We start from the raw sequence: 27,278 nt of genomic DNA, 5'->3' as shown, positions 1-27,278 counted from the left end.
TGCAACAATGGTTGGTTCTTACTTATAGTGGACAGAGGTCAGGCAGGGCCTATTGGAACCATTAATTGTGTTGGGTAGTGTTAATTTGTGTAGTGAGGTAGCGAGGATGTTGTATTATTGCTCGGGAATGTGCATGTGTAACTTCCCATTGGGGTTTTCTCCTATCTCGGGGGGTGTAAGGCCTGAGAGCCCTCTAACAAATAAACAATAAAGGTCTGAATGAGACTTTCTAGTAGGTCAAAGAGAATACTAAATCTGCGAGCGGGCAGAAAATATGCCCATTCTACAAGATGGGACTCTAGTGAAAAACTTCCCTGCTATAGAATTTTACTGGAGAGGGAATGAAACCATCTCCACCAATTCCCTGGAGCAGTAATGAGCTGTCTGCAAGACTGTTCAAAGTTACCCATAATGCTCTGTGTCTTGAGTAGCACTAGGTACTCTAGGACATAAAAACTCAGAAGGCATTGCTGCTGACTCAGTTGAGTGTAGCACTAGTGGTAAGGCAGGGTAAAACACTAAACATGGGCACTTGTGTAAAGTACGGATGTGCTGAATAATGTCAATTACAGTCAATCCAACTCCTTTGGAAGGTCTTGGCAGGATGGAGCAGAACAAGGTCCATAGAGACAGACAGTGAAAATGGTTATTTAGATTTATTCAGCTCCTTTACAAGCAGTAAGACCCATACTTCACCCAAAAGAGATTACACTCTAAGGCCAGGTCTACACTACCGCGGTAGTTCGACAGCTGGCAATCGAACTTCCGGGTTCGATTTATGGCGTCTGGTCTGGACGCGATAAATCGATCCCGGAAGCGCTCGCCGTCGACTGCGGTACTCCAGCTCGGCGAGAGGAGTACCGCGGAGTCGACGGGGAGCCTGCCTGCCGCGTGTGGACCGCGTCTGAACCGCGGTAAGTTCGAACTAAGGTATGTCGACTTCAGCTACGTTATTCATGTAGCTGAAGTTGCGTACCTTAGTTCGAATTTGGGGGTTAGTGTAGACCAGGCCTAAGATAGAAAAGAACACATTGAGAATTAGGACAATATTTCAGGGCAGTGATAGAATAAAATAAAACAGAGTGGCTGCTGTTCTCACTCCAAAGGCCCCTTTTCTTCGGGGGGCCTGAATTCCACATCCTTGATGTAAAAAATGTACTGTCCTTATTTTAATGTATTGCTTGTATTAGAGTGGTGCTAGGAGACCTAATCATGGATCAGGACTCCATTGTGCTAGGTGTTGTACAAACACAGAACAAGAAGACAGGTTTCAGAGTAGCAGCCGTGTTAGTCTGTATCCACAAAAATAAAAGAAGACTGTCCCCATTTCTGAGCCCCAGAGAGAAGCAAAGGGAGAAGCATGTGAAGGAAAAGGAATGGGTTTTTTTAAAAAACCAAACATCATTCCTGGAATCAAACTTTCCTAGCAACCTCCCTCCCCCTACTAGTCAGGCTTTCCCATTTCCCCAAATCTGCTAGCCTTACAAGGGCTTCATTTTTATTATGTATTTATATTATTTTTGTGGCAGCTGCTGTATGCAGAATGTCTCAAGGTGGTGTTGCTGCTCATTTATGCAGATAGACATCACGCCAGAGCTCCCCATAATCCTTCAGAGAGCTGCAGGAGAGAGAGGGGGAACCCATTAATCATAGTAATTGTTATGCTACATCAGCCCAGTAGCTGGATCATGGATGCCAGAACAGGGGGCACCAGGGGCCATGGCCCATCCCACTTTTTACTGGCCATAAGGGTTAGCAATGGGGGGAAGGGGCGGAGCCTTGGGGGGAAGGGATGGTGTGGGGGGGCCATGGTTCAGGTGCCAGTTGCCCCCCCCCCAATTTTAGGGACCTTCTGCTGCTCTTGAGCTGGACCACTGCTTTATCTTCATTCTAGCATTTCCTAACTTTTGAGTGTTTGACTTTGCAACCTTAACATTCTTTTAACATGGTGTTTTAAATATAATGTTTTATACTTTTAGCACATCCCTCTCTGTCTTCTTTCTAATGTAGACAGTCCTGTTCTTTTTAATCTCATGTCTGTGAACCAAGTTTACTTCCATTTTATGTTTTTTTGAGATGGGGTTACCTGCAGTGAATACAGTGCTCAAGATGAGAGCTTCCCATTCGTTTAAACAGCGGCATACTATTTTCAGTATTCTCTATCCCATTCTTTATGGAGTTTAACAGTGTCTGCTTTTTTGACTGCTGCTTCACACTGAGCGGAATTCTCCATTGAGTTATCCACAATGGTGCCCAGACAGTGTTAATGATACCTGGATTATCCTTCTCCAACTGTTTCAGTTAACTTAGAAACCAACAAAGGTGTATGAGTACACCTCTACCCCGATATAACGCAACTCGATCTAACACGAATTCGGATATAACGCGGTAAAGCAGTGCTCCGGGCGGGAGGGGGGGGGACTGCGCACTCCAGTGGATCAAAGCAAGTTGGATATAATGCGGTTTCACCTATAACACGGTAAGATTTTTTGGCTCCTGAGGACAGCGTTGTATCAAGGTAGAGGTGTATTTCAAATTATTCTTCCTGTGACGGGTTTGATCAGAGAAACCCCCTTGGGAATTGCCAACTGATGTGCCAAGACTACTTCTGCCCCTGCTTTCCTGCCCTGGCAGCTTGGGACTTCAGTGCCCTGCCTGGTTTGAGCCAGACCCTCTAGCCTGCTACAAACCCTGAACCACATCCCCTAACAGCTGTAGGCTTAACTGAAAGCAGCTTAAGAAGTGTTCCTGTCTTTAACACTCAGATGCCCAACTCCCAATGGGGTCCAAACCCCAAATAAATCCATTTTACTCTGTATAAAGCTTATACAGGGTAAACTCATAAATTGTTCACCCTCTATAACACTGATAGAGAGAGATGCACAGCTGTTCGCCCCCCCCAGGTATTAATACATACTCTGGGTTAATTAATAAGTAAAAAGTGATTTTATTAAATACGAAAAGTAGGATTTAAGTGGTTCCAAGTAATAGCAGACAGAACAAAGTGAATTACCAAGCAAAATAAAATAGAACACGGAAGTCTATGTCTAATACAGTAAGAAAACTGAATACAGATAAAACCTCACCCTCGGAGGTGTAAAAGGAAGCTTCCTTTTACAGACTAGTCTTCTAGTCTGGGTCCAGCAATCACTCACACCCCCTGTAGTTACTGTCCTTTGTTCCAGTTTCTCTCAGGTATCCTTGGGGGTGGAGAGGCTATCTCTTGAGCCAGCTGAAGACAAAATGGAGGGGCTTAAATAGACTTTCTCTTGTGCGTGGAGACCCCCTCCTCTCTCCTATGCAAAGTCCAGCTCCAAGGTGGAGTTTTGGAGTCACCTGGGCAAGTCACATGTCCATGCATGACTCAGTTTTTACAGGCAGCAGCCATTGTTTACATGCTACCCTGAATGTCCTCAGGTAGACTTCTTATGTGGATTGGAGCCTTCCAAGATCCATTGTCCATTAAGTGCTTCTTGACTGGGCCCTTAACTTGCAAATTCCTTTTGAAAGAAGCTGACCAAATGCCTTACTAAGGCTATTTAAAATCAAACAACTATACAGCCAATATTAATAACTTTGAATACAATAATGACACATGCATACAAATAGGATGAATAAATTCAGTAGATCATAACCTTTACAGAGATATGTTATATGGCATATATAGCATAAAACTTATTCCAGTTATGTCATATACACCTTCATAAGCACACCTCCATAAAGCTTATGGGGTGTGCACTGTCACACTTCCCACTGTGCATTATCTTGCAATTGTCAACATAAGTTCCATCTGCAATTATGTTGCCTATCTTTGTCAGGTTCCAAAGTCTTGACTGAATTAAATACATTTGTCATCTGCAAACTATACCAGCTCTCTGCTCACCACTTTTACAGATCTTTACTATATTTAAACATGATGCTACCGATGGCTGTTGTGATAACCACTCCTAACATCTTTTGCCATGATAAAAATTGACCATTTCCCCTCCTCTTTATTTTCTAGCTTGCAGCCAGTTTCTGATCTGTGACAGTACTTTGACTCTCATCTCAAGAAACTGAAGTCCAGTTTCTGTTCAGAAAAGGTATGACAGGCAGTGGTTGGAGCTATTTCCCTTATGCTGTCCCTGCCAGTATACCTCCTTCCTTATCTAGAAGATCCCCTCTAGGGGTCAAAGGGCAATTCTTACTACAGTCCATTCAATCCTATGCTTCTCTGCTGACATTTCCAGCAAGAGGGCAAAACAGGGCCAATTATTAGGGTAAGTTTTGTGATGCAGACACCTGTCCATTAAGTACTAAAATTTGAATCCTACCAACTATTCTCACCCAGGCTGTCAGCTGCTAACTAGTCATTACCAATGACTTGGTTCTGAGGCAGCAACCTGCAGTTAGATTTTACATAGTGAGTGAGATGTGAAAGGCTCTCTGTAAAACACTCCTATGATGGGACTGGCTGGGTCAGGGCCCTATCTATCACATCTCCTCACTACATACTGTGCAGCTCTCCTCCCATTTCCTATGCTGTGGACTCCTCATCTGCTAGTGATTTGAATCTTCCAGATCAATACTTACTGCACAACGTCTGCAAAGGCGGTGAGGAGGGGCTTGCAGTGGTACTCAATGCTGTGCTTGGCACACAGGGACTTCACCAGGGGGGCCACCTTCCAGTTATTGTGTTGAGGCATTGTGGGGAAAAGGCTGTGAAAAGAGAATGAGAAGAAATTTAATTACGATTTACACCCTTCCCCAGTGCACCTGAGGGATCACCTCCCCCCCCTCCCCCAGGAATCTGAACTGGTTCCCCATAGGGTTTTTGTTCCTTCTCCAAGGCCTGTATCTACAGGTGCCCCCCAGAAATCCCATCTTTCCTCAGAAGTCCAAATAATCTGATTTCCCCAGAAGGATCCTATCCCTCCCACTGGGAAACACTCACTCAATAAGACTAGGTCAGAGTGAGAATGGCATCCTGGGATATGGATGGTTATTGCCTTGTCCAGCTCCTGCCTCAGCTGAGAACTACTGCTGTGTGCATAGAAGGAGTTCCATATGGATGTCCTAGATCTGGCAGCTTCTTTCAGACAGTCTCTCATCTTTACATTCAGCCTCCTGCAGTCTCCATGTTGCCCCCAGTCAATGCAACTTTCCTCCCCACCCCCCACAATGCCACCTATCTGGGTTTGTGTCGGGGGCTTGTGACAATTAGGGTCCAGACACCCCAAGGGGAGAACAGGGGGCCTGAACCCCAAAGAATAAGCAATTAAAATCAACTGGTTCTATATAATTTCATTGTATATAAAAATGTCAAGTAAGGTCTTTGAACGTTACAAGCTTCCATAAATGTGATGTTCATTATAAGAGGTCTACAGGTTATGGTTATGAGGTGTGTGTGAAACATATGTGTACACACAGAGAGAGAGAGAGAGAGAGAACTGTAACTGAAGGGAAACTGTAGCATCAGTAGTGAAGCAATCGGGCAGGGAGGGCACCTCCCAAGCCAGTTATTTACACGAAACAAACTTCAGGTACCATCCATTGTTCAGCCCAGGAACAGACAATAATGGACCCTTGGAGTTAAGAGAAAAAAATTCAATAACTGGTAATTTTCTTTCCCCCGCCCCACTCCACCCCACCCCCGAATAACCACGTCATGGACCATGAAATCTGGTCTCCCCCCATGAAATCTAGTCTTTTGTGTGCTTTTACCCTATACTATATAGATTTAATGAGGGAGACCAGCGTTTCTCAAATTGGGGGTCCTGACCCAAAAGGGAGTTGCAGAGGGGTCACAAGGTTATTTTAGGGGATCACGATATTGCCACCCATACTTCTGTGCTGCCTTCAGAGTTGGGTGGCCGGAGAGTGGCGGCTGTTAGCGGGGCGCCCAGCTCTGAAGGCAGCTCCCCACCAGAAGCAGTGCAGAAGTCAGGGTAGCAATACCATACCAGGCCACCCTTACTCCTGTGCTGCTGCCTTCAGAGTTGGGCGGCCGGAGACTGGCGACTACTGACTGAGGGCCCAGCTCTGAAGGCAGCAGCGCAGCAGTCAAGGTGGCAATACTATACCCTGCCATCCTTACTTCTGTGCTGCTGATGGCCGTGGCTCTGCCTTCAGAGCTGCTCTCCAACTGCCCAGCTCTGAAGGCAGTGCCGCCACCAGCAGCAGCACAGAGGTAAGGGTAGCAGTACTGCAACCCCCACATAATAACCTTGCGACTCCCCCTCCCCACAACTCCTTTTTGGGTCAGGACTCTACAGTTACAACACCATGAAAATTTAAATTTAAATAGCTGAAATAATGAAATTTAAATTTTTTAAAAATCCCATAATGGTGAAATTGACCAAAATGGACCCTGAATTTAGTAGGGCCCTTAACCATGAGTCACCATGCTGGTGTGGGGGAAGAAAGGCTTTTTAAAAGCGGGCTTGTGTCTGAGACTTTTTATCCAGAAACTGAGCGGTAGCATCTAAGTGGGAAACTGCCTGTGAAACGCTGGATCCCACCTATGACAGAAGGTGTGCTGGGGAACTGTTCAGCAGCAATAAATAATGTATATTAGAAAAGGGAATTTGTCTAATATCAAAGTGTAAAGCCGAGTTGTCATAGGTCTGTTTTCTGTGTAACTTGTTTGTTTTTCCTTATTATTTCATCTTTGAATCTGTGATTTTTCCCCCCTATAAAATAAACTTTTTCTTTATTGTTATGTAAGCAGTCAGAATGAGCTCTACCCTGAGCTGTGGAAAAGGACTTCAGGGGCTGATCTCGTTTGTATGGGCTCACCCACCCCACCTCGCATGATGGGACTGCTTGCCCAAATGGTCACTTTGGCTGCTGTGGGATCCCCAGTCTCTTTGTTATTGGGGCAGGAGTAATGAAGGGTTGTTATCCTGGTTATGGAATCAAGGACAGTAGATCTGTACTTGGCATTTTATGATGGAGGGACTCGCCCTCAACTAAGTAGCACTTGCTAGGCAAGGGACATGGGTTCCAAAACCTGCTGAACTGAAAGGGGGTGGGGATAGGTGTGTGTAGTAGGTAGGGTGGGTGGGTCCCTTTGGAGGGTCCTAAACATGGCTTTGACTACTTTTCTCTCCACTGTGTAATAACAGAGCTAATTTTGACTCTGAGGAGTCTTGTTATATGCTGCAGAGCTGAAATCACTGATACCTAGATTTAAGCATTAGATCTACTTTGGACTAGCACTGGGGCCCTCCTACTAGTAGCTGAAGTTGCTGAGAGCTGAAATCAGTGAGAGCTGTGTAGGGAGGGGGCTGAAGACATATTGATGAGCAGTTAGCAGGATGGCTGGCGGAGAGGCGCAGGTGGCGGTGAAGACTGCAGCAGAACCCCACAGAGAGGCCAGGCAATCAGCCATCGACCTGAGCAGTGGAGCATGTAAGATGCCCCCCCATAACTCCCCCCACTTCCACCCAGGCTGGGAGGTAAACTCTGCAGAGGAACTTCTGAACTCTGGGGGCTGCACTGACCAAGGACAGAAACTGTGGGAGGGGTGACAGTTGGGTTGCTGGACTTAAGACCCTGAGAGGAAAAGGACACTGCCAAACTTACTTGGCGGTGGGTCTTTTGCTCATGGTTTGTGTTATGAATCCTGTTTGTGGTGTTTCCCCAACATAATGCCGCATTGTTTCCCTCCTTTATTAAAAGGTTTTTGCTACACTCAGACTCCGTGCTTGCAAGAGGGGAAGTATTGCCTCTCAGAGGTGCCCGGGGGGTGGTATGTAATTGTCCCAGGTCACTGGGTGGGGGCTCAAGCTGGTTTTGCATTGTGTTATTGAAACGGAAGCCCTAGATGCTGAACCCGGCCTGTGTTGCTGCCAACTCTGATGGGCAGAACGGTTACAGTTACCCCAAGCAAGTCTCAAGTCAGCAAACTATGAAGTTTGTGCCAAAGTGAACTAATAACTGGGGGCAGGGGCAACAGAAAGGGCAAGCGACAAAGGTAAAGGGGCAGGGTTGTGGGGAGGGAAGAGGCAGAGTGGGGCCTCGTGGGAGGGGAAAGGGGCGGCAAAAGGGCATGGGGCCTCAGGGGGGAAGGGGTGGTGCCATGGTTTGGGCAACAGTGACCCCCCTCCCGCACTGTTAGGAAGCTTCCGCCACCCCTGAATGGGGGCTGTTTTCATACCTTTGGGAGTGACAAACGGGAGGGGAAAGTCTGAGTATCTGGTAGTTAAGAACTCAGGGTACGATGGGTTTTGGGAGACTTGGGACCACAAGGGCTTTTGGGCTCACCTGCAAGGAGTAATTAGGCTGCTGGAAACCAGGGTGAGACTTTTATGCTTGTGGGCTGGCCACTGGTGCAGGGCTCTGAGCCACAGTTGTCTAGTGTAAGCTTATACACTACCCCAATGGAATTGGCTAGCGAAAAGATCTGAGGGGTACTCTCTGGACACTTCCCTGACCCACTGATCATTACATATAGTTCAAGCAAATACAATGTATTAAACAGCAATCAATTTTTAAAAAATAAAGAAAAATGGGAAAGGTTAAAGAAAAACACATCACCCCACTCTGGGGCATGGGGACATCACAACCAGTGTCTCTGGAATATAAGGGAAGTTCACAGTCTGTTTCTCACACATCCCAGGGCTCCTGCCCAGGCCCTGGCTTTAGGGCAGGGATGCTGCGGGTCGGACACTTGCTCTGGCAGTGGCCACACGCCTTCAGGGGCAGGACCCTTCTTCCAGCATTGGCCCCCTCGTCAGGGTTATGATGCCCCTCCAAGTCTGGCCTGCAAGGTCTCTTGGCTGGGGGCGCCTCCCTGAACTGGGCCCTCTGCCCAGGGTCCCCCCTCGCTCTCCCTAGCTGCTCACTGCACCTGGTTCCGGACTGCTCCAGCCCCAGCTCCAGCCCCAGCCCCAGCTCCACTCTGCCTCAGCGCTGCTGCTGCTGTGCCTCCAGCTCAGCTCCCTGGGCTGCTCATCTGGGCCCTCTGGCTCTGGCTGCTGCAGCTCTGCTCCCAGCACAGCTCTCCGGGCTGCTTCTCTGGCCTCTCTGGCTCTGGCCGGCACAGCTCTGTCTGCTCCACTCAGCCTGCTCCTCAGCTCAGCCTGGGGTCCTGCTCTCTCCTTAGCTTGGCCCAGGCAGCTCCAGCTCACATGGAGGACAGGACCCCCTGGCCTCCTGACTCCCTCATTAGCTTGCCTGCCCTGTTAATCAGGCTGACCTGGAGCATTGGCCTCTCCCCATTGCCCTGGGGACTGTCTGTATCAGGGTCCTGGTTTCCCATCGACCCTTCCCCTTTCTTTTGGTACTGGGAGATGGCCAACCAACCCCCTCCTCACTTTTTAGTAAGAAGCCAACAGTCCCCTTACATTAGCATTAAGGCATCCAAAGTTACAAGGTGGGTGGTGAGAGAGGTCTGGGTGATCACTCAAAGTCACATCCCCCTCCTTTATCTCCAAGCCATTGTATATCCCTCCCTGCCGCAGCCATGAGTTTCTTGCTCGCCCCCAACCCTAGGCGTCACAAATACTCCCTGTGCCATTGTACCCGGCCTGGAATTCAGGTTCTTATCGTAATCAATGTTAATTGGGATGTGGTTCACTTGCGTCACCCAAACAAACCAGATACTCTCCAGAACGCTGTGGAGACAAACACACACAAGGCAGTCACTGATCCTGTGCCTGCCCAAGCTGCTAATACATCTATAGATCTACCTGAACACTACAACACAGGTAAGTGACAATCCCATGGACCCAAGACAGCAAATGTTGAATAAAACGTCTGCCCAAACAGTCAGACTCTAGCAAAAGATTTGCATACTCCAGTCAGCCAACGGTCAGTAAAAGGGATGGCACAAAGAGAAACCATGTATTATTTGAGTCAGGGTCAGGGCCCATTGTACTAAGTTCTGTACAAACACACAAGTGACAATCCCTGCCCTGAAGAGTGTACAGTCTAACTGAGGACAAAACACAAGATGATGTATCAAACAAGCAGGGAGGATGAGGGTAGGAGGAGACACAGAATAGGCATGTGCCCAATTAGCTCCCCTGGTCCCTGATAGCAGCTGCTCTGTCCAAGGTACTGCCCTCTTGCAGTAGGAACCCAGTCCTCTCTCCTTGGTCTCTCCAGCAACTGACCCTGCTCTGCCCTGCAGTTTCCTTTTAGGTGAACTCGCTGGGCCCTGTTTGGTTGCTCCGTGCAGCCTTTCTCTGACTGGCTGCCCACTGTGCAGTCTCCCTAGGCGTCTTTTAACTCCTTCCTTGAGAATGTGGGGTGAATGCTCCATCACAGTGCACCAGAGAGCTACATTGCAGTATCATATCGTGTTTAGCCTAGAGAAGAAGGCTGAGGGGGATGACATATCACGGTACAATCCAGACTAATGAGTAACTGTATCATCCCAGCCCTCTAACCTGGGGTGCCTTTTACAATGCTTTGCTGGTGTAGCCTCCAGTCTGGACAGTTCATAAAAAGCCTCCAGCATGCAAGTCACTCCCAGCTATGTCTCTGTGTGTGTGCTGCAGCCAGCCAGCCACACCTTACTAGCCTTGATTATACTGCAGAGTTACCCCAATTCACACCCAGTCTTAGATTTTCCCCCACCAGTGTCTGTCCTCTACTGCCCAACCCTCTCGTGGACAATACAAGTTTATATAAAGTCCATTATAGCTTAATAGAGATAATATGCACACATTTTGTTATGCCAAATGGAGTTTCACAGACAATTCAATTTAAACAAACTGAATTAGATAAAACAATAAAACCAGTTTAACAACTACAAACAGAGATTTTAAGTGAGTACAAGTAATGAGGCATAAAAATCTGAAATGGTTACAAGAAAAATAAAGATGAAACGCAACTGGTGCCTAATGTAATAAATTATGTTAAATTCAAAGCAAAGTTTTCTCACCACATGTTCTTGGCAGTCTTACTGACCAAACTTCTTTGATCAGGACCCCGTCTCCAGTTCAATGGCTGCTTCCTTTGTCCCTTCTGGTGCAATGAATTAATGGACAGAGAAAGACAGTGAGAGAGGAGGGCTGGCTTGGGATTTTTGTCCCTTCTTTTTATAGTGTCAGTCCTCCTCTCTCGGAAAATATTTCCAGCTGAGATCCAGGAGACAAGGAATCCATAGGGGAAGTTTTAAAGAACAGATTAGATCAACACTTTTTGGGGATTATCTAGTTATACTCAATCCTGCCTCAGCACAGGGGGGTGGACTAGATGGCCTTTGAAGTCCCTTCCAGATTTACATTTCTATGATTCTATAAACACTTCAAATTCCAGCCTCAGAGACCAAGAATGCAGTCTCAGAAGCAGCAGATTTGAAAGGAGTGTTAGGAACCACATTGAGACCATTTCAGACCTAACTTCTGAAAGTTGCCTTGTCCCTTCCATTGTGAGTGGTCTGTGATAACAGTCAAGGAATGGGTTCTGGATGTCGTCACCCATGTCTGCACCAGCCACTTTCATTCTTTGCCTGCTACCCAGGAACCTTCCTCATCCCTCTTCAGGGTTTTTTCTCACAAGAGACTATTGTAAAAAGAAGTGACCTTGTTGCTGCATGTAGGAGTCATACAGAAGGTGCTGCAAGAGTGCAGGGGAAGAAGCTTCTCCAGTTATTTGTTGATTCAGAAGAAGAAAGGGGGACTTTGTCCTGTCATAGAAGTACATGAGATTTACAGTTGGGCCAAATCACTACCAGTACCAAAGCACTCTCAGAGTGATCCATCTACCATCATCCTAAAAAACAGTCTTTTTGGTGGCCATCACTTTGGCTAGAAGAGTGAGTGAGCTCAGCCTCTCCTAGTGATACCCCATGTGACAGTCATTCCCAAGGTGGCTTCCATATTTCACTCAAACCTACTAGTTAAGTTATCCGTATTCTTTCCAAAACCACATTTGGCAGAAAAGCAAAAGAAACTACATATTCTTGATGTACCTAAAGTTCTTCATTGTTATCCTGACAGGTCCAAATCTTCCCATGTCCATTTGTGGCTATAGCCAGCTGCTCCAAGGACCAGGCTATTTCATCGCAAAGACTAATATAAAATAGATAATGTGTCCCACTGTGTTACCAGGTGGCCTGTGTACCACTCACACTGACTACTAAAGCTCATGTCATCATACCTCAAGTGACATCCTCAACCTGCTTCCAGAATGTGCTGACATCTGAAGTCTGCAAGGCCACAACATGGAGCAATCCACTCATGTTTGGCAAGTGTTATGCACTGGACTTTGCTGCTAGATCAGATGCCAAATTTGTAAGATCAGTACTCCAATCGCTATTTGACTGATGCAGTTGATGCACCTCATTTCCATCATTTGGACAGTGGAATCCACACTGACACACACACTGAAAAGGGGTTCCAAAGAGGATGGATCTAGACTGTTCTCAGTGGTAGCAGATGACAGAACAAGGAGTAATGGTCTCAAGTTGCAGTGGGGGAGGTTTAGGTTGGATATTAGGAAAAACTTTTTCCACTAGGAGGGTGGTGAAGCACTGGAATGGGTTACCTAGGGAGGTGGTGGAATCTCCTTCCTTAGAGGTTTTTAAGGTCAGGCTTGACAAAGCCCTGGCTGGGATGATTTAGTTGGGAATTAGTCCGGCTTTGAGCAGGGGGTTGGACTAGATGACCTCCTGAGGTCCCTTCCAACCCTGATACTCTATGAGTCTAAGGCCTGGTCTACACTAGGCGTTTATATTGAATTTAGCGCCGTTACATCGAATTAACCCTGCACCCGTCCACACCACGAAGCTATTTAGTTCGACATAGAGCTCTCTTAAATTCGACTTCTGTACTCCTCCCCAATGAGAGGAGTAGCGCTAAATTCAAAATGGCAATATCGAATTAGGCTAGGTGTGGATGGAAATCGACGGTAATAGCTCCGGGAGCTATCCCACAGTGCACCACTCTGTTGACGCTCTGGACAGCACTTCGAGCTCGGATGCTCTGACCAGCCACACAGGAAAAGCCCCGGGAAAATTTGAATTCCTTTTCCTGTCTGGGCAGTTTGAATCTCATTTCCTGTTTGGACAGCGTGGCGAGCTCAGCAGCACTGGCAACGATGCAGAGCTCTCCAGCAGAGATGGCCGTGCAATCTAATAGAAAGAGGGCCCCAGCATGGACTGATCGGGAAGTCTTGGATCTCATCGCTGTGTGGGGCGATGAGTCCGTGCTTTCCGAGCTGCGCTCCAAAAGAAGGAATGCAAAGATCTACGAGAAGATCTCTAAAGCCATGGCAGAGAGAGGATACAGCCGGGATGCAACGCAGTGCCGTGTGAAAATCAAGGAGCTGAGACAAGGCTACCAAAAAACCAAAGAGGCAAACGGACGCTCCGGATCCCAGCCCCACACATCCCGTTTCTACGAGGCACTGCATTCCATCCTAGGTGCGGCCGCCACCACTACCCCACCACTGACCGTGGACTCTGAGGATGGGATATTGTCCACGGCCGGTTCCTCGTCGGAAATGTTAGCGGACGGGGAAGATGAGGAAGGAGATGAGGAGGACGAGGCAGTCGACAGCGCTTGCACCGCTGATTTCCCCGACAGCCAGGAGCTCTTCATCACCCTTACCGAGATCCCCTACCAACCGTCCCCATCCGTTACCCCGGACACCGAATCAGGGGAAGGATCAAGCAGTGAGTGCTTTAAACATCTAAACATTTATTTTTAACATAACTGGAATATTTATATTGTTAACAATGGGGTTTTCATTCACTCATTTAAACATATAAACTTTTATTTATAACACAACAGGAATATTAATATCAGCAATTGGGTGTTCATGATTTCTTTGCCTTAGGCAACTATTTAGTCCCAACTATGTAAAAAAAATCAAATAATGTCCGGATTTTCATGATTAGGCAACCACAGGACGCTCCACTCTGTAGTCCCTTGCAGTACAGCTACACCAAAATACGGTCTATATGTCCGGGAATTGACACAAAGTCCTCATGGGAGAGCTCAGCATAGCTCTCCTGGAGGTACTGCTCAAGCCTGTGCATCAGGTTCCTTGGCAGGGCGATCTTGTTAGGTCCACCGTGGTACGACACGTTCCCACGCCATGACTCTATCAAGTAGTCCGGGATCATAGCACGGCAGAGCATGGCGGCATACGGCCCTGGTTTCTGCATGCTCTCCCGAAGCATCCGTCCCCTGTCGCTCTCCGAGATCCTCATCAGCGTGATGTCGCACATGACGCCCTGCTTTGAATTAGGGAGGGGAATGTTAGTATTGGGACTGCTTTACAGCCACGCGGTGGAGGCGGCAGAGGGGCAGCATACAGGGATCTTTCCCTGGGACAGCCGCGAGGTGGTGGGACAGGGGCAGAGCTCATGCTTCCCTGATTGCTGCCAGCAGAGAGTGGCATTGCTTTCAATGCGAAAGGAGCCCAGTGCTACTATTAAAGTTTTAAGCTGCCACAAGTCTACGGCTTACCATGTTTTCCTGCTACAAAAGTTGAGGTGTCCTGCCACGCTTCTCAGATCGCAACTGCAAGACCCCAGGCACTGAAGGCGAGGGCCGAAAATTCGACCTTGTCCTGAGTGCGCATGTGAAAGGTGCAGTGCATGGTGTTGTTCACAGAGAAAGACTATGTTCTTTGTTAGCAACTTCATTTATCTGTCTCAGGAATTCATTCCCTTTTTCCCATTCCCACAGACACATCTGCGACTGTCTCCCAACCCAGCCTGGCATCACACTCCCAGAGGCTAGCGCAGATTAGGAGGAGGAAGAAGACGACGCGTGAGGACATGTTCTATGAACTAATGGACTGCTCACGAGCGCAGGCAGCCCAGCAGACACAGTGGAGGGAGAACTTGTCACAAATGCACCGAGCAGTCATGGAACGGGAGGAGAGGTGGCGTCAGGAAGACCAGCAGGCTACTCAAACCCTGCTTGGACTAATGAGGGAGCAAACGGAGACGCTCCGGCGCCTTGTGGATGTTCTGCAAGACCGGAGGCAGGAGAACAGAGCCCCGCTGCAGTCTATCTCTAACCGCCCTCCCCCGCCACAAAGTCCCACACCCCCCTCACCCAAAGTCCAAAGAAGGAGGGGCGGCAAGGGCCGTTAAAACTTTCAGTCAACCCCTGCAGACTGCTGTAGCACTAGAAGGCTCTCGTTCCACAAAGTTTGAAAAGTCCTTTCCTACCCATCTCACACAAGCCCCCGTCCAAGTTCCCCCCCCCCCTTTTCATGTGCGGTTCATAATAAAATATTTGTTTCTGTTAAGTATTGTTTCCAAGATTTTCTTTTAGAGGAGATTCTGTCTGAAGGGGGGGAAGGGGTTTGGTAATTGGACAGGACAGTCACCTTTAGCAGGCTACAGAGGCGGGGGCAGGTCCAGCATCAGGACACATACACAGTGCAGTCACCAGTTACCCTGGTCAGTCTGGGAGGTGGTTTTCATGTTCTGGGGGGCGGGGGGGTTGTTCTGTGACTTTGTGTCGGGGGAGGGCAGTTAGAGATCTTATGCCGCGGTCCTTATCCTGGATCACAGAGCCACGCAGCAGGGGGTCTGTAACCCTCCGCCCCCTGCCAGAAAGTCACTTGGCCGACACATACACGCAGTCCCGCCCAGGACTGCTGGCAGGCTCCGTTGAAACAACCAATCCACCACTGCGGAGCCTGTCATTCCCGGAGTTTAGAAGCATCATTTGCATCAGAACACTAAACCCGCCCCCCGCCACAGTCTGCGTCCCCGGTTTAAAACATTCCCGCGAAAACAGTAAGAAAAACAACGTTGTTCATTAACAAAACGGAACAGATTTTATTTGTTGGGAAGGTGGTGAAGGGGGTATGTAACTTGGAAGGATAGTCAACAGTAACTGGGTAAAGAAACGGGGGCAGGTTCAGCATCTGTGTCCACAAACTAAACAGTCACTGGAGACCCTGCTCAGTCAGGAACCTAGCTTTCAAAGCCTCCCTGATGCACAGCGCGTCCCGCTGGGATCTTCTAATCGCCCGGCTGTCTGGCTGGGCGTAATCAGCAGCCAGGCTATTTGCCTCAACCTCCCACCCCGCCATAAAGGTCTCCCCCTTGCTCTCACACAGATTGTGGAGCACACAGCAAGCAGCTATCACAATGGGGATATTGGTTTCGCTGAGATCACAGCGAGCGAGTAAGCTTCTCCATCTCCCCTTGAGACGGCCAAAGGCACACTCCACCACCATTCTGCACTTGCTCAAACGGTAGTTGAACAGTTCTTTCTCTGAGTCCAGGGCGCCAGTATAGGGCTTCATGAGCCAGGGCATTAGCGGGTATGCAGGGTCCCCGAGGATCACTGTAGGCATCTCCACATCCCCTAGACTTATTTTGTGCTCCGGGAAGTAAAGACCTTCCTGCAGCCGTCTAAACAGACCAGAGTTCCTGAACACGCGAGCGTCATGAACCTTGCCCGGCCAGCCGACGTTGATGTTTGTAAAACGTCCCCTGTGGTCCACCAGTGCTTGCAGCACCATTGAAAAGTAGCCCTTTCTGTTAATGTACTGGCTGGCCTGGTGGTCCGGTCCCAGGATAGGGATGTGAGTCCCATCTATAGCCCCACCGCAGTTTGGGAATCCCATCTCGGCAAAGCCATCTATGATGAGCTCCACGTTTCCCAGGGTCACTACCTTTGATAGCAGTACCTTGACGATTGCCTTGGCTACTTGCATGACAACAACCCCCACGGTAGACTTGCCCACACCAAAGTGGTTCGCGACTGACCGGTAGCTGTCTGGCGTTGCAAGCTTCCAGAGGGCTATGGCCACTCACTTCTGGACAGTCAGGGCTGCTCGCATCCGGGTGTCCTTGCGCTTCAGGGCAGGGGATAGCAAATCACAAAGTTCGATGAAAGTCCCCTTCCGCATGCGAAAGTTTCACAGCCACTGGGATTCATCCCAGACCTGAAGCACTATGCGGTCCCACCAGTCCGTGCTTGTTTCCAGGGCCCAGAATCGCCGTTCCACAATATCCACAAGACCCATTGCCACCGTGATGTCCTGGGCGCAGGGTCTCGTGGTTTCTGAGAGCTCTGAGCTACTCTCCGACTTCAGGCCCTCACGGTGGTGCCGTAGCCTCCTCTCCTGATTTCTCTGCAGCTGCCTCTGGTAAAGGTGGATGAGAAGCTGCGAGGCGTTGAGAACGGCCACAACTGCAGCGATGGTCGCAGCGGGATCCATGCTCGCACTGCTGTGGCGTCCGCGCTGTCACTGATCAGAAAAGTGCGCAAACTGATTTCCCGCCGGCGCTTTCAGGGAGGGAGGGAGGGCGGGAGTGACGGACGGATGACGACAGGTACCCAAAAGCACCCTCGACACATTTTTTTACCCAGAAGGCATTTGGGGCTCGACCCAGAATTCCAATGGGCAGCGGGGACTGCGGGAACTGTGGGATAGCTGCCCACAGTGCACCGCTTCCAATGTCGACGCTTGCCCCGTTAGTGTGGACTCACAAAGTCTCACAAAGTCGAATTACTGTCCTTAGTGTGGACACACACGTTCGACTTTGTAATATCGATTCCACATATTCGATTTAAGTGAAATCAAACTACTCTTGTAGTGTAGACATACCCTTAGAGAGAATGGTTATTTATCCTCCAGTATCTGTGCTTCTTTGAGATGTTTTAGTCAGTGTGGATCCCATAGGCTCACCCTCCGTCCTCACTTTCAGAGTCCTCAGCAGACACTGGCTTCGAATTGCAAGGGATCTGAGGGCTGGTTGCAGCCACTCCACTCTTCATGCCCCTTCATGGCAGCTCCAGGAGACACAGGGCACAATCATGGCACCGATGGACATTGTTATTCAGAAAAGATTGAGCTCACACATACAAACTGCATGTGCAGATACAGTGGGATCCACACTGACTACCACATCTTGAAGAACCACAGTTACTGAAGGATAAGGAGCCTGTGACGTTGTGCAGTCTATATGGTTTTATAAAAATAGGATAATAAGTGACTATAATGTAACTGGGATATGCTTCATGCAAAAGGTCTCTTGTAAGGTATCATTACAAAGCTTATAATCTACTGAGTGTGTTCATCCTATTTGTATAAATGTACCACTCTTGTATCTAAAACTAGAAATATAAAATATAACTCTGAGGGCCTATTGTAATTATGCAAAGTGTGGGCCACTAATGGTGGTTTGGAATCTTGATGACTCCCATTAACCAGGACCATTGTCTGCAGATGGCTGTGTTTACCTGTGACTCTTCCTGTATGTATGTGTGCTGGCAAGTGGGTAATGAAGTCTTGCAGTGACATGTGATCATGTCACCTGAACTCGAATCCATCTTTAACCTGGTGCTTTTCCAGTGAGGGGGCGTGGAAACCCAGAGGGACAAAGGGTTCCTGCATTATGCAAAAGATATATAAAGGGGTGGAACAGAACAAAGGGAGAGAGAGGAGCCATCATGAAGAATCCCCTAGCTACCACCTGAGCTGGAACAAGAGCTGTACCAGGGGAAAGAATTGTGCCCAGGCCTGGAAGGTGTCCAGTCTGAGAAAAGAAACTTACTGAAGCATCTCTGAGGGTGATATTATCTGTATTCAGTTTGATTAGACATAGATGTGCGCAGTTTATTTTATTTTGCTTGGTGACTTACTTTGTTCTGTCAGTTACTACTTGGAACCACTTAAATCCTACTTTCTGTGTTTAATAAAATCACTTTTTCCTTATTAATTAACCCAGAGTATGTATTAATACCTGGGGGAGCAAACAACTGTGCATATCTCTCTTTCAGTGTTATAGAGGGTGAACAATTTATGAGTTTACCCTGCATAAGCTTTATCCCAGGTAAAACGGATTTATTTGGGTTTAGACCCCATTGGGAGTTGGGCGTCTGAGTGCTAAAGACAAGCACACTTCTGTGAGCTGTTTTCAGGTAAACCTGCAGCTTTGGGGCAAGTAATTCAGACCCTGGGTCTGTGTTGGAGCAGACAGGAGTGTCTGGCTCAGCAAGACAGGGTGCTGGAGTCCTGAGCTGGCAGGGAGGGAAAACAGGAGCAGAAGTAGTCTTGGCACATCAGATGGCAGCTCCCAAGGGGGTTTGAAGATTGATCCATGAGTATTCCAGCTCCTGTGCTTCTGAACTGTCAATTACTCTAAAGCAGGTCATGATATCTTTGCTATAGAGTGCCACCCCCATCCCCTTCTGCCCACTCCATGTTTAGTACATAGAGTGTATCCAGTGGTTATAACATTACAATTGTATGAATCTTCCCACCATGTTTCAGTAAAACTTATGTCAAATTTATTTTGATAAATTAGCATTTATAATTCCTCTTGTGTATTATCCAGCTGTCTAGCATTGCTGTATGGACAATTCAAGATTATTTTATGTGTACATCTCTTGACACCTTGATCCTTTATATTCCTAATACCTTGAACCTGAGATATGGTTGTGTAGTTGTATTGTGTTTACCCCTTAACACTCTCCCCTTCTGTTGCTAGTTTTAGACAGACAAGGGAGTTTGAGTCATAGAAGGATGAAGTAGAGGAGGAGAGAAATGGAGCTGCTAGTCAGGACCAGAAGAGATCATATGCCAGAGGGGTGACAACATAGAATCATAGAATATCAGGGTTGGAAGGGATCTCAGGAGGTCATCTAGTCTAACCCCCTGCTCAAAGCAGGACCAACACCAACTAAATCATCCCAGCCAGGGCTTTGTCAAGCCTCACCTTAAAAACATCTAAGGAAGGAGATTCCACCACCACCTCCCTAGGTAACCCATTCCAGTGCTTCACCACCCTCCTAGTGAAATAATTTTTCCTAATATCCAACCTAAACCTCCCCCACTGCAACTTGAGACCATTACTCCTTGTTCTGTCATCTGGTACCACTGAGAACAGTCTATATCCATCTTCTTTGGAACCCCCTTTCAGGTAGTTGAAAGCAGCTATCAAATCCCCCCTCATTCTTCTCTTCTGCAGACTAAACAATCCCAGTTCCCTCAGCCTCTTCTCATAAGTCATGTGCTCCAGCTCCCTAATCATTTTTGTTGCCCTCCACTGGACTCTTTCCAATTTTTCCACATCCTTCTTGTAGTGTGGGGCCCAAAAATGGACACAGTACTCCAGATGAGGCCTCACCAATGTCGAATAGAGGGGAATGATCACATCCCTCAAGCTGCTGGCAATGCCCCTACTTATACAGCCCAAAATGCCATTAGCCTTCTTGGCAACAAGGGCACACTGTCGACTCATATCCAGCTTCTCGTCCACTGTAACCCCTAGGTCCTTTTCTGCAGAACTGCTACCTAGCCATTTGGTCCCTAGTCTGTAGCAGTGCATGGGATTCTTCTGTCCTAAGTGCAGGACTCTGCACTTGTCCTTGAACCTCATCAGATTTCTTTTAGCCCAATCCTCCAATTTGTCTAGGTCCCTCTGTATGCAATCCCAACCCTCCAGCACATCTACCACTCCTCCCAGTTTAGTGTCATCTCCAAACTTGCTGAGGGTGCCGTCCATGCCATCCTCCAGATAGGAGGACAAGAAGATGAAGAGAGAGGAGGATACTGTGTCCCACACTCAGTTTCTCACACACTGTGACCTGTCAGGCTGGACTGGGGAAGGGGAGTCCTTTCTCTGTCCCTTCCCCACTGGGAGGAATTAATTCAGGAGTCTATGACAATTGCTGGGTGAGTGCCCTTTGGGGAAGTAGTGATACTGACTGACAAAGAAGTACTTGTGCTGGTGGTTGTAAGGCATGAACTTCTTCTTCTTCATCCCGAGCTGTGAAGGGAGAGAGGACCATGGCAGGTCAGCAAGGCTAGAAACACCCAGACACAGGCTTTCGAACCCTAACACACCCTGAGAGTTACCCTTTCAGCCACTTCCCAAGTTAAATGACCTTACTGGTAATGACAAGCTTCACAAGTATAATCAAAATACAGTAACCTTAGGTGTCTGTCAGAGGTAACTAGAAGACAACATGCACCTGCCTAGGATAGGGTTCCAAAGTGTGTAGGGTTTGTCTCTTGTTCATTCATCAATATTCTCCTTTCATCCCTTAGCCTCCCTGCCAGAGGCACCAATCCATTCAGAACGGGTAGGCAATGGACTTGTGCAGAACTAATTAATCACAGGAGCAATCTCAGATGGGGTAGAAAGTACAAAGGTTGGTACCCTTGGCAGGGAGATCCCTCTTGTTATGGGAGTTGCCATAAAAGAAAGGACTTTACAGCTGTTCAGATCCCTGCTCCTGTTCCTTATTTGGAACATGAAAAGCTGCTGCAGAATATACCTACTGCAGTCTCCATGTTGCACTGTATTTTAAAAAGAATGGCTCAGCTGTTTTTGCTCCAACTTTCCCAAAATACTCACCTTCGGGCAGAGACCACATCTGAGTAATTTCAATTTGGAGGATGAACTTTTAAGAAGTTGTTATAAGCTCTTTAAATGGGGTGTTGGAATGGAAATATGAAGGCAACCTAAACTATTAGTGTAGGTATCACTAACTTTCCAGATGTTTTCCCTTTCCTCCCCTTTGCTCTCTTTTCTCTTTTTCTGTTCTTTTTTTGTCTGTCAGCGTGCCTGACAGGAACAAATGAGATTTTAAAGCACAAGGCCATGTACCCCCCAACCCTTTCCTAGCATGTCTGAGGGCTGGTCCACACTAAGCCCCCAGTTCGAACTAAGATACGCAACTTCAGCTACGTGAATAAGGTACTTAAAGGTACTTATCGCAGGTCCACACGCGGCAGGCAGGCTCCCCTGTCGACTCCGCCTACTCCTCTCGCGGAGCAGGATTACCGGCGTCGACGGCGAGCACTTCTGGGATCGATTTATCGCGTCTAGACAAGACGCGATAAATCGATCCCAGAAGATCGATTGCTTGCCGCAGAACCAGCGGGTAAGTATAGACGTACCCTGAGATGCAGGTAGCACAGATTCTCTGAAGCCTTACAGAATAGACACTTTGTTTCTACCCATGTACAGCATCTCACATTTGGATTCTTTCCGTAACCCAAGCTGTCCCCCATGCTCACCTGCACAGAGAGCACCTTCCCAAAAGTAAACAAGGCAGGGTGCATACTGAGATCAGGATCCTAGCAGATGCAGTTGGGTTTAGCATGGTGCTGGACGTGCGTGAGTTTCCACCAGCTGGCAGACAAGCCCTGTGGAAAAGAAGACCAAAAGATACAACCATATGGCTGCAAAAAGGAATAATCTCATCCATCATTTCTTCTCCCATCTGTGAGTTACACCATGTTCCCCTCCTTGCTGTATATATAGAGCAGATCCTCAGTGAGACATTTTTCTGAATTCAAGTGGATATCCCATATTAATCAGTCCTACTGAAGCTCCAGTTAGAACTCCCAGGATCAGGTACTTACCATCAGTTGGCCTATCACAAACATATGAACCACTTGGTTCCATTTGGGCTTGCTGAATACTAAGAAGTGTCCCAAGTCATGTTGCAGATACCCAGCTTGGGTCTGGAAGGGAAAAGGGATCACTGATAAAACAAAAGCCAAGGTAGTGCTATGTCTATTTTCTACACATTCATCCTAGAGACTCCTCTCTCATTGATCCTGTCAGCATCCCCTCACCCCACAGACCCATCTGGGTGAAGGATCCTCTGCCTGATGTGTGATGCTGTATAAAAAGGAAGGGGACCATCGACACTAATATTGTCACCACTGTTACACAATTGCAATAAACCTTGTACAAAGTATACCTTGTAAGGTATCATAGGAAATATTGTAATCTGTGGACAGTGCTATCAATGAAATATGCATATCACCATTGGGTATGAAGTTATGAAATTTTACTGTATGCTTATTACTAAACATGTTGTGTTCCGGGGTAACACCCACAAGACAGATTAACATTGAGTTTAACCAACCATGGTTGATGGGCCATTAAGGAGAATCAACTCTTCCTGTGGGCCCCTCCTGAGGATGCCTCAGAGAGCACATGGACAATGGATGCCCCATGACTCAGCAAGGCACTTAGAACATGTGATGCATAACTCCATGTTTGAGCCAGTACTTTACCATGCACATGGACTAGGGGTATAAATGGGAGACGGTGATATCACCTCCTTGGCTCATTCCTGCCCCACATCTCTGGACTGTGATTTTTAACAAGGGGGGCTTTGAACAATGGACTGAGGACCCCCATCTTTTGGGTGAACCAGAGAGACTTATTGCAAACTAGCAGATTTGATATCACAGCTATTACACTGATCTACAGACTCTAAAATTAACTGTAATGTATAGGATTCATTTTTTTTTTTATTAATTAACCTTTAGTTTTAGTTTACTAGAGGACTGGCATCAGCGTGGCTTTTTGGTGAGATCCTGAAGTATATATTATTTTGGGGTGAGTGGCTGGCTCGCTGGAGCTGGAAGATCCTAATGTGCGATGAATTTTGGTTTTAACAACCTTTCATCATAAGTAAGTCTGGTTGGTACATGAGGGGCTAGGGAACCAGAAGGGGACTGTCTGTGGCTTCACAATAACTAGTATAGTACTTTGGAAGCACACATTTGTTAGTGGCTTGGTGAAATCTTACGAGAGTGTACCACCAGTCTGGGGTACATGCCCTGTACTCTGGCAGTCTGACCTAAGATTGGCTCTCTTAGCTGTGTCCCATACCAAGCAGCATGACATGCTGATCCTAGGGAAACATTTCCATTCGTTGCACAGTCAGTCCTTGTTAGGTATGTAGTTAGGCCAAAGGACACAAACTTATAGAGAAACTGTCCAGTAGCTAAAGTTAAATTCAATCTGGTCACTGCATTTGCAGAATTAGTGAAGGACACGGTCTATGCTTGGATACCAAAAGCCTGACTCTCTACTGCCTTGTGTAGCATTTACAGTAGTTGAATGAGGGTGTAAAATGTTACACAAACTAATTTCTTCACTCTCACACACCAGTGGTAGCAGGGTTTTACATCCAATACAACCAGGTATAAATGACTGGTTAGGGAATTGGAGAATCAGGTCCCAAGTCGAGAAGAGGTCTACATTATAGTAGCACCAATGGAGCAAAATACTGTAGTGCTAGCAGTGTGCTTTGTGACAATGGCACAAATATGAAACATAACTTGGAGTAGCCTTATTCCACTGCCAGTGAACCCTGCCCTCAAGCTCCTAAAGCGGCAGAGAACAGTTAGGTTGTTTTCATGATTAGAGGAATGAAGAGGTGTCACCACACTAGCTGCTGTTCTTTTCAGGTATGTGATCTAACAGCCTGGTGTGAACATACTAGGTTATATACAAGGGTCATAGGAGAGCTACCAGTGGGAGGAACAGCTGAGGAATAGGAATATGGAACTGGTGCTTAGTGTATGGAAGGAACAGGCTGGTCTATTGCTATATACTGTAGAGTGGGTACTTTACCAGGGAAGTTGTCAGCAGCATTGCAGAGATGAGGAAAGGTACTAGGGAAGTTCCAAAGTACCAGAGAGTGATCCAGCTGATCAGTGATCCAAATCAGGAAGAAGAAGAAGAGGCCATTAGGGTTCAGAAGTCCCATCCTCTCGATAGTGGCGCGTAACTCACGGAAATCCTCTACCAGCAGTTTCTGGGGGGAGACTCAACATTGCACACTCTGTGCTCTGGATGTGCTGCACAGAAGTCTCGGGGGGGGGGGAGAAGAGAAGAGAGGGGAGTTTCTCTGGAAAAGCCTTTGGACTCTGCGCCGTTGGTCAGTCTGGCTGGACACTATGGGACAAGATGCCCCTGACTCATTGTGCTGCTGCTTCGTGGGAGCTCTCCAACACTGGAAAAAGGTTATGGTTGATGAATGCAGCTCACTCGGAGGGAGAGAAGGTGTGTGTGTGTGTTTCTGAGGACGATGTCCCTGTACCTCTGGGATTAGCCTAGGACTAATGGGCTGAGTCCCTTCCAGTCAAGCTTGCTGCAAGACAAGCAGAAGCCAATGGGCCCCTCTCCCACAGCAGGCTCCATGTGACTCCATGAAGCAGTGAGGGTCCTGGAAACCAAATAATAACTAGAAACCCAGATTTGCATGATTTTACCCTGTTCCTTCCTGTAACGGGTCGATGCTCACATCCGCAGCGCCTCCTGCTGGCCATCCTGGGAATTAGCACAGCAGCCTCCAGAGCGCCCTCTGCCGGCTGGTGTCTCGCCTGCCCCCTGGCAGTACCCCCTCAATTTCTGGGTCTCCCCACCCAGGGGAACCCCCATCCACTATCCCCACCTCAGTACCACGCTACTGCCAGTCACCATCTAGCCCCCATTCACTGGGGGCTACTGCAGTGTATAAGCCACTCATCACTGGCAAGGGGGGTTTGGACCTGCTGCCTTGGCTGCCCCTCTGCAACCCCAGTACCTTCTTGGCCCTTAACAAGGCCTGCAGCCTGGGGGTTTTCCAGGCCGGAGCTTCCCCAGCTCCTCTGGCTTTTCCTCAGCCCTGCTCCACTTTAGGGACCCTGCTCAGCTCCCAGCAGCCAGACCCATCCCTCTCAACATCCAGAGAGAGAGACTAGCTTCTGGCCCACTGCCCTCTTATAAGGGCCAGCTGGGCCCTGACTGGGGCGTGGCCACAGCTGAGGCTGCTTCCCCAATCAGCCTTGCCCCAGCCACAGCCCTGGCAAGGGCTGCTTTTTAACCCCTCCTGGCAGGAGTGGGGTGACTACCTTACTACATTTCCCAATTGGGATCCCAACCTGCAGCCATCCCTCAGGGCACTTACATTTTTGCTGGGCTCCATGCTGATTTGATCTGGTGCCAGCTCCCTAATCAGCAATGAGCTCCTGTACTTTCTCACCAGTGCCTTGTTGACATGGAATGCTGTAAAGGCATCCTGCAGATGCACAAGGAAATAGGGTGAGAAAACCACATACCTGAGAGGTGTGCAAGTCAGATACCATGTTAATTCCTTACTGAGGGAGATCACCAAGGTTGCTCAGTGGCTCTGGCTGGTGCCCTCCTCCTCTTTCTCTGCCTAAGCTCATGCTAACTTTTCTTTTCTTCTTTTATTTTGGCTTTTCTTTGCACATTCCAACATGAAGAGTAGGTCGAAAATTTGCTCAGTGAATGGGAATGCAGGAAAAATACAGAAAATAAACTACTCCTGCACAGTTCCAGTTCATAGGGGATCATGGACCTGTTCCCTTTACCCCCCTTGAAAGCCATGAGTCTGACTGGGTATTGGTGGGATGGGGTAAAATACCATACATCATATGTTCCTGCATGGACTGCTTTTAAATTGTTAGCATTTTTCAAGTGATACACTTAGTGGTACACCTGAAATACTACAGATGATATCTCTGTTTAGAGGAGATAATACTGTGGTATTTGTGGGCAAATGTTCCCTTTTTATTGGAGACCACTGGTCTTGATTTCAGCATTGTGAGTAATGGATTGGTGGAAGGCAGTAGAATATGGGTATTAAAATACTGACACAAATTTTGAGAAATTAAGAAACCTTGGAGTCCGTCTAGTTCCCAATGAATCATTGGACACACTCCTACCTTTTAAACCACCTTTGCATTTTCCTAATCTGGTGCTCTGGGGGCTGGTGCAGCCCATGGTTCAAGTAAATATAGCAGTGTATGGCTGCAGTCTAGGATAGTACGTTGACCCTTCTTCGTCCACCTCCAGCCACATGCCTACGCTAGGAGCGATAGAGGAGGGCAGCGTAGGGCTGCATGGCACCTTGGTCAATGATCTTTTCTCAATTAATAAAGTTCATATATGTACATGGTGATTTTTGGGGGACAAATGAGCATGGCTTCTGTAAACTTCAGTTGTGTCTCTCCAATCTACTGGGAAACTTGCAACTTGTCAGCAAAATAATTGATAAATGAGATCCAGTTTGTATAACTGATCTGCATTTTCAAAAACATTTGACTAAATCTTTCACAAGTGGGCAGAAAGGAAACTAACTTGTTATGGAGTGAGAGGTAAAGTCTAGTCATGGATTTAGGAACTGGCTAAAAAAAAACATAGAACAAAGACTAGGGATAAGGATCATTTTCAACATGGGACAAGGTTAACAGCAGGGACCCAGGTGCTCTTCCTTCTTCCCTCCATTGCCAGTTCTCATTATGGCAGCCTGCCCTGCAGAGTGGCTGATAATCTGGGTTCCCCCCACCCCTAGATCTCACCGTGGCGTCCTGTCCTGCATAGTGACTGATGATCTGGGCACCCCCCGGGTGCTGCTGGTAGAACTGGCTGATGTCATAGACCTTCCTGTCAATTACCAGCCACCGCTCCTGCTGCGGGTGCCCCGGCCCATGCAGAGTCCAATGTCCTCCCAGGTGAACAGCTGCACGGAGGAGCCCGCATCAGACTGTGGGTCCTTTTTTGCCTCCTTGCCTTCACGTGCTGGCTGCAGCACCAT

The 27,278-nt window shown here is 47.8% G+C and overlaps 1 pseudogene; it reads right to left on the bottom strand.

The window, feature by feature from the left end:
* Window positions 1–1,566: 1,566 nt before the first annotated feature.
* LOC135877814 (acyl-CoA (8-3)-desaturase-like) lies at window positions 1,567–27,278 on the bottom strand (annotated as a pseudogene).

The sequence above is a fragment of the Emys orbicularis genome, chromosome 4, assembly GCF_028017835.1.
Source record: "Emys orbicularis isolate rEmyOrb1 chromosome 4, rEmyOrb1.hap1, whole genome shotgun sequence".
Classification (NCBI taxonomy): domain Eukaryota; kingdom Metazoa; phylum Chordata; order Testudines; family Emydidae; genus Emys; species Emys orbicularis.
This window is presented reverse-complemented; position numbering and strand designations above follow the sequence as displayed.